The sequence below is a fragment of the Ovis aries genome, chromosome 8 (assembly GCF_016772045.2).
Source record: "Ovis aries strain OAR_USU_Benz2616 breed Rambouillet chromosome 8, ARS-UI_Ramb_v3.0, whole genome shotgun sequence".
NCBI classification, from domain to species: domain Eukaryota; kingdom Metazoa; phylum Chordata; class Mammalia; order Artiodactyla; family Bovidae; genus Ovis; species Ovis aries.
In genome coordinates, this window is record NC_056061.1 from 38,715,801 (window position 1) to 38,731,887 (window position 16,087).

The following is a 16,087-nucleotide window of genomic DNA, read 5'->3' on the forward strand; positions in this document are numbered from 1 at the left end:
GTTGCTCAGTTTCTTTGTCTCATTGAATAGTTCCAATTAGAGGCTGAAGGAGCCCTGCTGCTTTTTCATCATTCAGGTTTATGACAGTGCATATCCCAGAGGTCCTGGGGTCCTAAAGACTCAAAGAGAGATGTCACCTGTACATCCAAATAGATTACAGAGGTTTGCTAATCTGCAAAGAAACGTGGGTCTCTCTAAAGCAGGAGGCATGTGCTGTCTGTTTTGTAGAAAGTACAATTTAATTGCCATGGTTCTGCAATTATTCACAAATCATGTTGAACAGTGAACAATTAAACCCCAATCTTAGCTCGGCGGTCTTTACTCCAGCTAGTGAGTTATATATTTAAATGTTTAAGGCAGTTAGCTAAGCACATTTTTCAGCTCAAGCTAGCAGATGACTCCAGGTTTTGTCATCTTTGCCATCAACCAGTCTAGCCTAAAAACCCATGTTTTTTGAATGGAGTATTCAGGTGTCACATAAAAAGAGGGGAGCACTTCTGCCTGAAAGAGTCCCAACCCCTCCTTCTAAAGAGAAGAGTCCTATGTGCCAATTCCTTTGTGAATGGTTCCCTGGGAAAGAAAGGAGGCATTGATTTTGGTTTTACTACTGAAATCTCTAGTGCTACCAGAGATCAAACAAAATACTCTCGACCTTATCTTTTTTTGGAAGTGATAGCTTATTCTGTTGCCTAAAAGTGCAAGGCCAGAAAGGTACTATATTTTTGGCTGAACTCAAATGACTGATACCTACTATAATCTAAAGTTCAAAAGGGTTTAACTCTTGTCTCTTACTTGGTGAGTAATAGGATGAAAACAGGCCTGGAAAGGACACACAAGTGATTTTGTTTGGCACCTGAAGGCAATTTTAGTCCTAAATAACTGCTCTCAAAGGGCTTGTTTAATGGCGCTATTACATGTGCGATTCTATAACAATAAAGTTGGCATAATAACAATACCTCCACCAGTTGCTTTACATTGCGTTTAAAGTCAATACTAGGAAATGACTCCCATTACTTAGAATGAATGATATAGAGAAAATGACTGTATCATTTAGTTAAAAAACAACAAAAAGAACTTCAGCAAGACCCTCCAAAATGTTTGCTGTGGATCCCTAGTCATATGGAAATCCAATTCAACTTCATTCACCTGTGAAGTTCCTGACAGTATAAAGAAAGGAAGTGAAGTCACTCAGTAGTGTCCAACTCTTTGTGACCCCATGAACTGCAGCCCACCAGGCTTCTCCATCCATGGGATTTTCCAGGCAAGAGTACTGGAGTGGGCTGCCATTTCCTTCTCCATCCTGACAGTATAGAACCTGTCATATTTCATTTGTTCATTTTTTTCATTTATTTACCAGGAAGAAGATTTTTTTAAAATCAAATATCTAGTATGGGCTACACATGACTCTGTGACTTTAGTGACAAAGAGGAGAGTAGAATAAACAAAAACCTATGTTTCTCTGAAGCTTATATTCACAAGAGTAGAGAAGCCCTTTCTTCAAAGGGCTAGAAAAATAAGCATTTTTGGCTTTGGGGGCCATCTGAAAGCAGCCATAGGCAATACATAAATAAATGGGTATAGCTATGTTCCAATACTTTTCTTAGAAAGAAGTGGGGAGCTGGGCTTGGCCCCAGGATGGTAGTTTGCTGACCCCTCCCATCCAATGGGAGAGTCAGACAGAGTAAGAAAATGATAAATAAGTGAAATCCTCCTTACGAAAAAAACCAAAGGAGGAAACAATATGGAAGTGTTGAGTGTGCACGTGTGTGTGTGCACGTTTGCTCTATAGTCTGCAGTTTTAGATAGGGTGGCCAGGGGAGTTTGATTGAAGTCCTCGAGGAAGTGCATGAATCTGGAGTAATAGCAGTCTTCCAGGCAGAGAGAATTGCAAGCACAAAGGCCTTGAAGAACCCACCATCACATGCTCCAGCCAATGATGTCCAGTGAGCATGGGGGACAGGCCACAGGAGAAGATGAGGTCAGAGAAGGCATGAAGAGAAGGGCAGCTAATATGGGAAGTGGAGCCAGATAGGTAATTGCAAAGACTTTGGGTTTTTAAGCTGAATGAGATGAAACCATGGAAAAGATTTTAGGGCAGTAAGATCACCTTGGTTACTGCCTTGTTAGAGATACTGCAGGGAGGCAAAGGTGCAAACAGGGAGACCAAATAGGAGGTTAAAGCTGTAATCCAGGCAGGAGCTAATCTTGACCTAGACTAAGGTGATAGCAGAGGAGCTGATGACATGGCAGTGAGCATCTAGGTTATGTTCTTAAAGTAAAGCCAGGATTTCCAGAGCATTTGTAGACTTTTAAGAGGAAAAACAAATGAGTGACTCCAAGGTTTTAACTTGAGCAGCTGGAAGGATGGAATTGCCATTTATTGAAATGAGTACTCCAGCAGGAAGAGCAGAGTCTATCAGGACCATGGTTTTGGAGGTAATAAGTTTCAGACTTTTTACATTGAAGTGGAGATGTCAAATAGGCCATGAGATATACGAGTCTGGAGTTGAGAGGAAAGTTCTATGGTGGAGTTATAAATTTGCGAATTGTCAGCATATAGATGGTATTTAACGCCATGAGATTGGATGAGATCACTGAGGACGTGAATGCAAAGGAAAATATCTGAAGACTGAGCCTCAGGCCAGTTCAGTGTTGGGAAGTCAGGGAGATTAGGAATAATTAGGAAGGAAGACAGAGTCCTTTACATTTAGGCATTTTAAATATCAGTTGGCATCTTTGAATATATGTTTTAAAATGGAAAATTTAATTGAAAGCCAAAAATAATGACAAATATCTTGTGCAAACTTAAAGACAACTTTTAAAATAACAGTATTTTGTTTTTCATGGGGATTTTGTGTATGTATATTTCTTGGCCTGAAGGCTGCCAAATAGAAGAAACAAGGGTGAGATCTATGTAAGTGGACCTGGGCATTTTCCATCTTTCAGCCCATTGCCTGTACTTACTGAACTTTCATATCATTTTCTGCCCCGTGATTAATTTTATGGTGGTGCTTGACCAAATGACTTATCCTAATTTGAGAATTGCTATATTTGTGAAAGTACAGCTAGGCCAATGACTCTTCCATTTCATATTCAGAATTTTGTATTTTATATTCCCAATAAGTTTTTGCAAATGTCACTCCCCCACCTTCTGAACAATGCTACAGTTACCTGTTGAAAAGCACATCAATTGTTTGATGTCAAACAACTGGACATATATGTTCTTGTAGACAGTGGCAGTGACAAGGAGGCACATGACATATTCTAATACTGGTTCTGCTATCAATGTAATCTTGGCAAGTCAGTCTCTTTGGATACAGTTTTCTTATCTACAAACTGCATGTAGGCTAACATCCTTTCATAACCTTTTGGACCTTTTATCCTACTGTGTTGATACATTGCTTTGGCTTGGGTTAAATTTTCCAAATGCTACATACTGCAATAGTGGATGGTAGTGTATGTTACATAATTCTTTAGCTGCATTGTGAATTCAGAATTTTTCCAAAATATTTCACAGACATATTATATATTACACTATATTCAAGGGGTACGTGTGTCCATTTGAACAGATGCAGTATCTTCTAGAATTTATATTTTCTTTACACAGTGACAAAAGAAAACAAGGAAGATTTTAAATGAAGGTGAAGAAGTAGATGGAAATGACGGTCACTTAATAAGAGCTGCACTGACTGCTTCCATCTTCCTTTTTTCTCCATGCTCTTTTTGTGTGATGCCAGATTGTCTCCTAGCTGGAGGTGACAGACAGCCCCAGTCCAGATTGCATCTACAGACAACCCATCTGGGAATTGTCTCTGCGAGTTTCAAAGATGTTCCCTGTGGCAAAAACCACTTTATAAGTCTCTTTTCAGACTTGAGTTTCTGTTTAAACATGTTTGAGCAGTTATGGTCTGCTGTGTGATTGGGGTGGGCAGTTCTGCAGGGTCGGGTGGACACTTCCTGCCGACATTGCTCACGAGCTGTGTCCAGAGTGGACATGCCCTAGGGATGGAGGCAGGCTTGGGCTGACTGCTCTTTACCGCCGCTTTGTGTGTGACATTCCTGTGGTCCTATTCTATCCTCACACTTTTTTTTTCAGATTCCCTATTTAAGTATATGCAAGACAAGGGGAGTTGGGGTGGGGGCAATGGATTTATCCACTTTAGCTTCTTGATTCCTCTCATACACTTACCCCTGTGGGTACAGATCATTTACATAATGTCTTGTGAAACATTTAACATGTATGCAATATATTGCATTGTAAAATTATGCTGTGACGGGTAAGAGAGGTTTGGAGTGTTGGTTCTTTAAGTTGAGGAACCAGAGTGAAAAAATATAGATTTGTTTTGGCCAAATGAGATGAAAAGGAATTGCTAACTCGAATACATGACAGTAAAATGTGCCTGGGATCCTAGGTTGGGAGGAGGGAAGAGAAATACAGGAAAGCAACAAGGTGGGTAGAGAATCCAGCATTTCCATTCGAAGTGGAATGTTCAGATTAATACAATGGAATCAGTAAAGAATTATTTTGAAGCTTCCCTTGCCTCATAGAGCATTTGTCTATCTATGAGCACAACAGTTTCTCCCCCTCTTTCTGATAGAAGATTGGGCCAATATCCCTTTCAGTTATAGCAGGATGGGATGGCACAGTTACATTTGTGAAGGCTAAGTTTCAAGATTATTGAATTGTGGACAGTGGAACTGCTAGTTATTCTTTTAACAAAGCACGCCACAGAAATAAACTAGTAGCACAGAGCGTCACTTTCAGTGTTAGCAGAATGACCACAGAAGGAAGAAAGATCCATGGTAAGCATTTATGGTATTAGCAATATTCTCTTCTTGGGAAAAAAAAAATCATATGGAGACAAATGTAATCACAGAAGACCTGCCAAGTGAATGTAAATTTTAAAAATAGAATGATGCTGTATTATGTGAGTTTCTTTTTGAAGAATATTCCAGTTAGTTTTCTACAGGAGATATTGAGAAAGAAAACTCACAAAGAGTGATGAATATTCCTTGGGAGATTTTTTTTTTTAAGTAGTGAATTTTTGCAGACAAAGACAAAAGATCCAGACACAATGGGGTGGTATGCGTGCACGCTAAGTTGCTTCAGTCGTGTCCACCTCTTTGCTACTTTATGGATAGTAGCCCGCCAGGATCCTCAGTCCATGGGATTTCCCAGGCAAGAATGCTGGAGCGGGCTGCCATGCCCTCCTCCAGAGGAAATTTCCCACCCAGGGATGGAACTCCTGTTGCATTGGTCTCCTGCACTGGCAGGTGGGTTCTTCACCACTAGCGCCACCTGAGGAGCACACAGTGGGGTGGTGCTGGTGAGCTAATCCCAGCCAACGAGAGATCTGGCTTTGAGGAGAGCAACAGAGTAAGTGATGCTGTGATATGCTCAAAGTATAGAATTTGAGGAAAAAATCGATCAGGTGTTGAGGGAACTATGGATTGAACCCACTAGGGTAACACAATGATTAGTTTAATGTGTCAGCTTGACTGGCGTAACTGATGTCCAGATAGCTCCTAAAACAGTATTTAGGGGTGTTCTGTGAGGGTGGCTACTCAGGTTATTCTGTAGACTGAATAAAGAGACCTGTCCTCACCAGTGTGGGCAGGCATCACCTAATCCCCTGGGAGGTCTGGATAGAATAAAATAGGCAAACGAGAGGAGACTTCTCTCTCTCTTCTTGATCTGGAATGTCTCTTTTCTCTTATCCTCTGACTTTGGAGCTCCTTGTTCTTGGGCCTTCAGACTCTGGAACTTACCCCAGTGGTCTCCCAGTCTTCAGGCCTTTAAACTCAGAATGAATTATATCATCTGCTTTCCTGGTTCTCCAGCTGGCAAATGACAGGTTGTGGGACTTCTTGGCTTGCATAACTCCATTCTTATAATAAACTCCTCTGCTATCTATCTACCTACTTATCTTCCTATCTATCTACCTCCTATTGGTTCTCTGGAGAACCCTGACAAATGCAGGTTATGTTACCAGAAGTGGATGCTTCAGCAACTTAGAATGCAAGCAAGCATCGGGAAGTATAGAAGATCCCACCTCATATGACACAAGAGTACACATTTAAAAGGATGGCTTCTAGACAAGGCAGGCTGTTGATTCTAGAATAGACACTCAGAGTAGAAATCACAGAAGAAGCATGACCCAGTGTCTTGATCTCCAAGCAGGAAGAATATAAAAGAACTTCCAACTTTACTATAAGACTAGAGAAACCTTGTATTGTAGGTTACTTGAGAGTAAGACAATTCAGCAAAGATCAAAACAAGCTCTGGCAGAAGCTCATGAAGGGCCAGGCTCAGCTAGCCAGCCTTAGAAAGCTTGAGAGTCATGTGTACCCTCCAGGAGTCACCCTGTTGTCACAGTAAATTCTGATAGAAAGAAGAGAGAGCTAAGGTTAGCAAGAATCAGGAAGAAATAGGATGGCATATCAGTTTAGAGTTCCTTCTTAATAAATTATCCAGCAGTAACGCTATGGATGCTAGTAATTGCTCAATGCTTTATATTAATAAATAGTTGGAACTGGGAATTTATATGCCTCTCTCTTAAGAGGATGGAGAGAGTTGTGGACATCTTCTGCCTCCTCCTCTCCTCTCCCCTCTCTTTTCCTCTCCTCTATGCGTGGAGCTTCACCCCTCCTACTTACCAGTGTAGAGAGGTGGTGAGTGAAGTCGCTCAGTCATGTCCTGCTCTTTGCGACCCCATGGACTGTAGCCTACCAGGCTCCTCCCTCCATGGGATTCTCCAGGCAAGAGTACTGGAGTGGGTTGTCATTTCCTTCTCCAGGGGATCTTCCCGACCCAGGGATAGAACCCAGGTCTCCCGCATTCCAGGCAGACGCTCTAACCTCTGAGCCACCACTGGCAAATTGCAAGTGACTTGGAGGATTCCTCCCTAATGTCAGAACAGAAAATAGGATTGGTAGGGGTGGCTGGAAAACTGGTGTGGGGGTCAGGACTGATCAGAGAGAAACAAGAAGCAAATGGTTCAAATCCATAGCAGCATTCCAAGCTCTGAACCTTGCAATGTGCACTGTAAAATTTCAATCAGGTTTTTCTCATGGAGACAGAGTTTCACCGATTTTTAAGGACAAAGCAAAATCTGCACAAGAGATTAGTGATCTCTCTCCTTACACATACACATATGCCAAGTTGCTGTGTGTGGCACAGGTGTGGAGGCTGAATTTCTTCTTGGTTTACAGATCCATTCTGATCAAGGGAGAGATCTGGAGGACTGTGCTTTTGAAAAAAAAAAAAATCTAATTGACAGAAATAAAAAGTTTAAAGGTATGAGGCTAAGACAAGCTTGGTAAATTTGCTGGGTAGCCCTGGGCAGGGGTGGGAGGGGCAAGGGAACCTGCAAAGATACATCTAGGTCAGGCCGCACGGAAAGAAACCATAGTTTTACAATTTCCGTTATGATATTTAGAAGGAACTCCAGCTGCCAACTGACCTTTGTATTATGGTTAGTGACAAGGGAACAGATTGGAAAGGCCTGACTCAAGATGCAGTTAAAGAAAAGACCTCAAGACTCTTTGTGGCTGAGCTCTGGCAGTTCATCATAACCTTGAACACTGTGACATCTGGGTAAGGTGTTCTGAGTTGAGATCTTGTGCAAGATTTGGGAATAAGAGATCAACAAAGCTGAGGAACTGTAGAAAGTGCTCTCCAAGCATGTCAGTGTGCAATGATGTGTTATGATCACTGCCTCTATAAGATGCTATCTTATAGCCAAACCTGTGGCTATTAAGAACGTACAGTTCACCATGAAAAACTGCCAGAAAGGGCAGAGGATTTGTGTCAATCTAGGATAATGATAAAATCAATGATTTAGGTTCTGATTTAAAACCCATGATTTAAGTTATCATCAACCATGTAGGGTCAGAAGGAAACCTCATCCTCACTCTCACAGCAGAGACAGTTTGAGAGAAAGAGCAAACAGAAAGAGATGAGTGACATGCCTTAAAGGTAGAGACTCAGTGACGCTCTGGTCCTTAGTGGGGTCAGGGTGAGTTCTCCCACTGTCATTCCAGGAGGCAAGTGCCTTCCCGGAGGATAATCCGGAAGCCCCAAATATCATGTCTGTAGGCCCATGTCTGTCTAAGACAGGAATATGTGTAATGTATTGTGCTACAAATGATGAATATGGATGAACCAGGGAGAACTCCCTAAAGGATCAAGTCACTGATAACAGTGTCTGTTCCAAAATTAGCAATGTCTATCCAAGAAGATATTGGCTGGTGTCTGTGGAGCACTGGCAGAATCCCAGCCTACTTATGGAAAAAGATGACACTTCAGTTGGGAGGACTCAGATAATTTTCAGCTGGCAAGACAGATGTCTTCATCCCCTTAACCTCTCCATTCTCTCCTGTCTTTACCCTCAGCAGGGCGGGCATCTTTTAGCTTACCAACATGGCAAGAATTTCAGGGATGATTATTATGGATGATAGTGGTCCCATAGTGCTTCCCTCTGAGTAATGAGAGAGCCAGTATGAAGTGGCTGGGTGAATGGACTTGCTGGCCTTGACCACAACTGTGGAAAACAGCTTGAGAACTTTGGACACAGGGCGTAATTGACTCAAACTCAGGCAGAGGGAGTAGGGTGAAGCTGGGATCCAGGAAAGTGGGAAGAGGATGAGAAAATGAAGGAGGAAAAACAAAACAAGAGGATGTAAGGTCAACTAGACTTTCAAAGATGACTTTTTTTAATAAGAAAAGAAAAAAGATCATTCAGGGATAACAAAAAAGCACTTCCCCCGCCTCTCATTGCAAACCATGCGTTAGCTAGATGAGGCTCTTTGCAGAACTAGAGTGTGCCTGCATGCTTTCAGTCATGGCTGGTGCGGTGACAGAGTACCTTGTCAATCACTCTTGTGAGCTTAGAGTCTCCCCACTTGTTTTCTTTGGAGTGAAAGGGTTCTGTGGTTCCAGTGAAATAACAGATGACATTGGTTACCTGGTTGAATAATGAGGATAAGGAGGGCAGTCTCCATTCTACCCTTGGAGTCAGTTTGCACCTTGACATTCAGTGGTGGTAACCTTATATCATCCCGAAGATGAACCAGCCCCCCAGAATGGACATATTTAGACAAATACATGTGCTTTTGATAAAGTAACTTTAGTGCAATGAGACCGTTTGTAAAACGTCCTGTTTCCTTGGCCATTCTGAAAACTCTCCTTGGTTGGAGGTCAGGCATATTCTCAAGTTCCATCTCTGGGGTTGCATAACTGCAGGAAATAGAAGCCAGACTCTTCTGACAAGGACATAACTCTTCCCACCCCAATGACTCCAGGTCAGGAGAAAAACACCTTATACTATTTTCATCACAATAGAGTTGTAAAATAGTACTTCTGATTTTGTTATGCTAATTCTCTATTTAAACCATCAGATTATTTCTTGTCTTAAAATAGGGTAAATTTGGTATTATAAATGATAATAAACAAATAACAAGATGTAAATACAGAGGTATAGCTCTCATCACCAGAGTCAATTCAGAACATCCCTGAATAAAAGATATTTCATTTATTTGTTTTTTTAACTAGTTGAAAACTACATTTTATTTTACTAACTTAAAACTGAATGGTGGCAAGATGAGTGCTATTTCAGTTTTAAAAAATTCTTCATTCACTAATAAAATCTATCCAAAACAAAGTTCTTATCAAAGAATTGTTTTATATAAATGTATATGATTACTAGTTCATGAATTATATATTCATGTATAATTTATAGATATAATATTTCAGTTTTTTGTAGACCAGAACATTTTACCCTATGATTTATAGTCAGCATATCACCTACAACTTTACAGATAGTTCCTATCAATTATAACTTCATGTACACATCACTGAAAATGAAGGATAACATTTAATGGGTTCCCTTCAATCGACTCTTATTCACAGACTTTGATATGGATCACCAACTTCCCTGAAAAAATAATACCGTACCTTTGTATACTACTTTACAGTTTTCAAAATGTAGTCAGACATATTATACTGTGTTCAAAATGAGTTATTTTGTAGTCTTCCTCATATGAAATATTTCATAGTCAAATGTTGGATTTTAAAATACTGAAAGAGTAGGAGGAAAAATAGGAAAAAATATAGGAAATGGTGGGGTTTCCCTGGTGGCTCAGTGGTAAAGAATCTACCTGCCACTGTAGGAGATACAGGTTCGATCCCTAGTCCAGGAAGATCCCACAGGCCTGGGAGCAATGAAGCCCCTGCGCCACAACTGCTGAGCCTGTGCCCTAGAGCCTGGGAGCTGCAACCACTGATCCTACGTGCCACAACTTCTGAAGCAATTAGACATTAGATGAAGCAGTTAGAAAACAAAACTTAGTATATAAACTTCTAAATTGACTCTGTGTATATGTGCCTGTGTGTGTGTAGCGGGGGTTGGGGATGGGGAGAGATGCTGTATAAATAATGACTTTGTGACTAATGACATTTTCAAGAAGATAAACATTAATGTTGGATAAAAAACATTCAGAAAAAATATATTCAGTAAAATATATTATATAAAATACTCAGGAAAAACATCAGAGAGCAAATATTTAACTTGTTTTAGCAAAGGTTTAGATTGTGTGCGTGTGTTTGTGTGTGTCTGCATTTGTTTAGGGGAAGGCAGTTTTAATGAAGGAATGTTCTTGACCAGGAAGAAATGAATGCTCAGAGTGCAACAAGGTGGTCATTCATTCACCAAAGCAGAGGACTGAAAACCACCAGCTCTGTGCCAGGCATAGAAGATACAAAGCACATATTTCCTTCTTTGTTATCTGCTGCTGCTGCTGCTAAGTCGCTTCAGTCGTGTCTGACTCTGTGCGACCCCATAGAGGGCAGCCCACCAGGCTCCCCCGTCCTTGGGATTCTCCAGGCAAGAACACTGGAGTGGGTTGCCATTTCCTTCTCCAATACATGAAAGGGAAAAGTGAAAGTGAAGTTGCTCAGTCGTGTCCGACCCTCAGCAACCCCATGGACTGCAGCCTTCCAGGCTCCTCCATCCATGGGATTTTCCAGGCAAGAGTACTGGAGTGGGGTGCCATTGCCTTATCTACAAAAACGATAAATGTTTCTCATGTTTCAAAATACAGTTTACAGATTTTAAGGTAACCAGACTTGAATCCCAAGGGGCTAGCAGAGCTTATCAAAAACCCCTGCCTGACTTTTGTCTCTTAAGGACAACAAAGAAACAAACCTACAAACCCCAGAATCCCGTTCAAATTTACTTTTAAAGTCTGTTTTAATTTTTCTAGAAAATTAAATTAATAATCTTTTTAGAGCCTAGTGGATCTTTTTAGAAATAAAAGGCCCTGAGGACCCATAGACAAAAACCATGAGAAGCTTGCTATAAAATGATGCATTAACTTAGTAATCTGGCAAGCCCTCTCCATCTGTCCTTCTTCCTTCACCGCACTTGAGGCACTTCCTGGTCTAGGTCTCCTCCTCGACCTTATTCCCCTCTGGGCTCCTTGGGTACCTCGGCTTCTCAGGCATCTCTCATACTCTCCTATGATTCATCAATGGTTTATGTATTTAACCTCCCCACTAGACCATGAACTTTTTTTATATTTCAGTAATTATAACTAACCCCACACTTAGCATCCAGTGGGTTTCATGAAACTTTGCTGCACACTGTTAGACAATTTAAAAATAATATTATAAAGGTATATGCTTAATTCTCTCCTTTAGTAAATATATCATACAGGTGGAAAGAGGTAAAGATGGTAGGCTGTATAAACAGAATGGAGTTTTTCCACTCTTGGAATATAAAGTAAACTGAACTGAACGTTACTTGAAATTTTGTCTTTGGGAGGATGCGATAGGGGGACAGAGAGAAAGAGAGAGAGACAGACACTCACTATAGTCTGACATCTAAGTGAAACCTTTTGGAAACAAAGTACTAGGAGTGCTCCTGCTCACAGCAAGAAACAGATTCCAGGAGTAAAGATCAGGGCTTTGAACCCTGCTGTGAAGGCGACTCTCTCCAAATCAAAGGATGCGGAAGGCTGTAGTTCTCTTCAGCTCTGGCACTGATCAAAGCCTTTATTTGCTTCTGCTCTTTCAAACCACAGATTAGTGTCCTAATCTTTGTATTCTTAATGTATCCAGTTCCAAACATACAGAATTCTCTAACCCTGTCCTTCTCCAGGATGCAGAGCCCTCTACACCTGTATTCCTTCAATGCAATAAGTTCTCAGTCATCTGGTTGCCAATGGTTTGCAATTGACACCGACTATACAATCACATGAATACTTACTTGAGATGCTCATTGGACAGAGCTCCCCAAAACATCTTTGTTGTTTAAGCGAAACCTGATGTGTTTAAACAATAGCACAATAAAAACAAATCCACAGGAAGTGGGTGAAACAGGAAGATCGTCCCATTCCTCTGCCTGGGGAAAATGTCTGGGATGAGTCCTGCTTTAGGCTGCTCTGACTCTTCGCAGCAGCCTTTCAGGGCTCTCGCCCACTAGGGTTTAAACTCCTCTCCCATCCCACATCGTCCTCTGTGTTCCCTGAATCAGAGACCCCAAGTCCTCAGGCTATTTCTATCCTCCCTGAAGGCAGACGGGGAACACTGGGGGAACAGCAAGGTGACTAGTGTGTGTGGAGCAGAGTGAGGAGAAAAGTAGGAGAGAAGGGCAGAGGTAAGGGGTAGAGGCTGGTTGTATTCTAAAATAATTTGGCTTTTACTCTCAGAAAAATGGGGTGTAGTAACAGAGCTGTGAGTAGAGGTGTGGCATAGTCCGGTATATGTTGGAAAAGGACCCCTTGGGCTGCTATGTTGAGAGCAGTCTAGGGGAGGCGAGGACAGACCTGGGGTCGGGCCCTGGCAGCCAGTCAGGTAGCAATTGCAGGGGCTGGACTTGCAGTTGCAGTGGAGGTGGTGAGACGTGGGAAGAGTCTGGACCTTTTTTGAATGCAGAACAAACAGAATCCCCTGGCGGATTTGATTTGGGATGTGAGAGAAAGAGGCATCAAGAATATTAGGAAGATGGTTGCCACCAGCTGAGACAGGGAAGCCTGAGAGTATAAGCAAATGTGAGACATCAAGGGTTCTACCAGAAAACAGGTAGAAAAGAGGAAGACTTTCTTTCTGTTGCAACATGAGAAGCATTTACATGGAATTCTGCTCTGCCTGCTGGCAATTAGAAGAGGTTGTGCAGTTTATAAGCATTAGGTTGGTCCCAATAATAGGGGGATGAAAAAGAGAAGTATGCGATGGGGAGCTGGAAAGAAATAAGTTGGCATTCTCAGATCTCAGAGATAGATGGCCTAAGCCAGTGGTTCTCAGATTGGAGTGTACGGTAGAGTTATGGAGATTATTAAAATCTGTGTTTATTAAAACGCAGATTGCTGGAGGATCTCTGATTCAATAGAGCTGGTGATCCCAAGAGTGCACAGTTCTAGATTTCAGGTGATACTGACACTCTTGGTCTGGAGATTACACTTTGGAAAACACTGGCTGAAGAGTAACCAAGAATGAGACATGTACATCCTACAGTTCAGCTTTATCAAGAAAAGAAGCAGTGTTGACCCAAGCTTTGCAATTCTTAATTATAGGAATATCCTAACTCTTCACAGGGGTGATATCAAAAACATAGTTCTGGACAGGCAGTGCAATCTATAGTCTGAAGTTTGGGGTTGACTGTTATTGATTGAGATATTAATAACAATTGTCCCTCTGTATCTGTGGAGGATTGTTTCCAGGGCCCCCTGCAGATACCAAAATCTGAAGATGTTCAGGTCCCTTATAAACAATGGCTTAGTATTTGCATATATCTTACTCATATCCTCCCACATATTTTGAATCATCTCTAGATTACTTGTAACACCTAATACAGTATAAATGCTATGCAAGTAGTTGCTGACACTCAGTTAATTCAAGTTTTGTGCCTTTTTTTTTTTTGAACTTTCTGGAATGAAAATAAATTTTCCATCCAAAATGCTTGATAATATAGCAACAGAAAGGTGAAATAAAGATTGGAGGCAAGAAGGGATGATGTTTGATTTGGGGATCATCAAATTTGGGATCAAATTTGATTGATAACTGTATTTGATAGCTCTTAAATCAGGTATTCCAATAAGTATTCTTCTCTTTATTTCTTTTTGTTCCCCTCTCCTAAAGTGAGGCATCTGAGACTCTGCAATGTTCACGGTCACAGAAACACTGCAACACAGCTAGTGTGGCACATTATATTTCCCATAGATGGTCATAACATTATCTCTCATTCCAAGTGCTATTTTGAAATGTGACCTCAACACACCTTCCATTGAAACAGAAGGTCTTTGTTCTCATCCTTAACTCTAGGCAGGCTTATGACTTGCTCCTAACCTATGAAAGGCAGTAGATGTGATGCTGCCTCACTTTCACGGCTAGGACAGAAAAGGTGATGCAATTTCCATGCTGTTTGGTGAACTACCTTGGCTAAAAGGTTATTGATATTTCTCCCGGCAATCTTGATTCCAGCTTGTGCTTCATCCAGCCCAGCATTTCACATGATGTACTCTGCATAAAAGTTTAATAAGTAGGGTGACGATATACAGCCTTGACATATTCCTTTCCTGGTTTAGAACCAGTCTGTTGTTCCAGACTCAGTTCTAACTGTTGTTTCTTGACAGATTTCTCAGGAGGCAGGTCAGGTAGTTTGGTATTCCCATCTCTTGAAGAACTGTCCAGAGTATATTGTGATCCACACAGTCAAAGGCTTTGACCTAGTCAATAAAGCAGAAGTAGATGTTTCTCTGGAACTTTCTTGCTTTTTCAATGATCCAGTGGATGTTGGCAATTTGATCTCTGATTCCTCTACCTTTTCTAATCCAGCTTGAACATCTGGAAGTTCACAGTTCATGTACTGTTGAAGCCTGGCTTGGAGAATTTTGAACATTACTTTGCTAGCATGTAAGATGAGTGCAATTGTGTGGTAGTTTGAATATTCTTTGGCATTGCTTTCCTTTGGGATTGGAATGAAAACTGACCTTTTCCAGTCCTGTGGCCACTGCTGAGTTTTCCAAATTTGTTGGCATATTGAATGCAGCACTTTCACAGCATCATTTTTCAGGATTTGAAAGAGCTCAACTGTAATTTCATCACCTCCACTAGCTTTGTTCGTAGTGATGCTTCCTAAGGCCCACTTGACTTTGCATTCCAGGATGTCTGGTTCTAGTCCAGTGATCACAGCATTGTGGTTATCTGGGTCATGGAGATCTTTTTGGTGTAGTTCTTCTGTGTATTCTTGCCACCTCTTCTTAATATCTTCTGCTTCTGTTAGGTCCACACCATTTCTGTCCTTTATTGTGCCCATTTTTGCATGAAATGTTCCCTTGGTATCTCTAATTTTCTTGAAGAGATCTATTCTGAAGAGATCTATTCTTGAAGAGATCTATTCCCATTCTATCGTTTTCCTCTATTTGTTTGCATTTGTCACTGAGGCAGTCTTTCTTATCTCTTCTTGCTATTCTTTGGAACTCTGCATTCAGATGCTTGTATCTTTCCTTTTCTCCTTTGCCTTTTGCTTCTCTTCTTTTCTCAGCTTTGTAAGGCCTCCTCAGACAACCATTTTGCCTTTTTGCATTTCTTTTTCTTGGAGATGGTCTTGATCCTGGCCTCCTGTATGATGTCACGAACCTCTGTCCATACTTCTTCAGCCACTCTATCAGAGCTAATCCCTTGAATCTATTTGTCACTTCCACTCTACAATTTAAAGGAATTTGATTTAGGTCATACCTGAATGATCTAGTGGTTTTCCCTACTTTCTTCAATTTAAATCTGAATTTGGCAATAAGGTCTCTCATAATGGACCCCATTAAAGAAACAATGCATACACTTTCTGGAGAGAACCTCAAAGACAATTCTATATAAGTAAGCCCTGTTTGAATAAAAGGCTACTGAAAAATAGAGAGAGGAAGAAGCTGTTTCTCTTCATTACAGAGTCATTCATCCATACACATGCTTTTTTTTAACGTCTATAAAGTAATTATTACCATATTTCTATTTCTAGTCCAGACATCATATGAGAACTATTAATGATATATAAAATTATCTATATATCATCTCAATTTGAATCTCTCAGTGTGC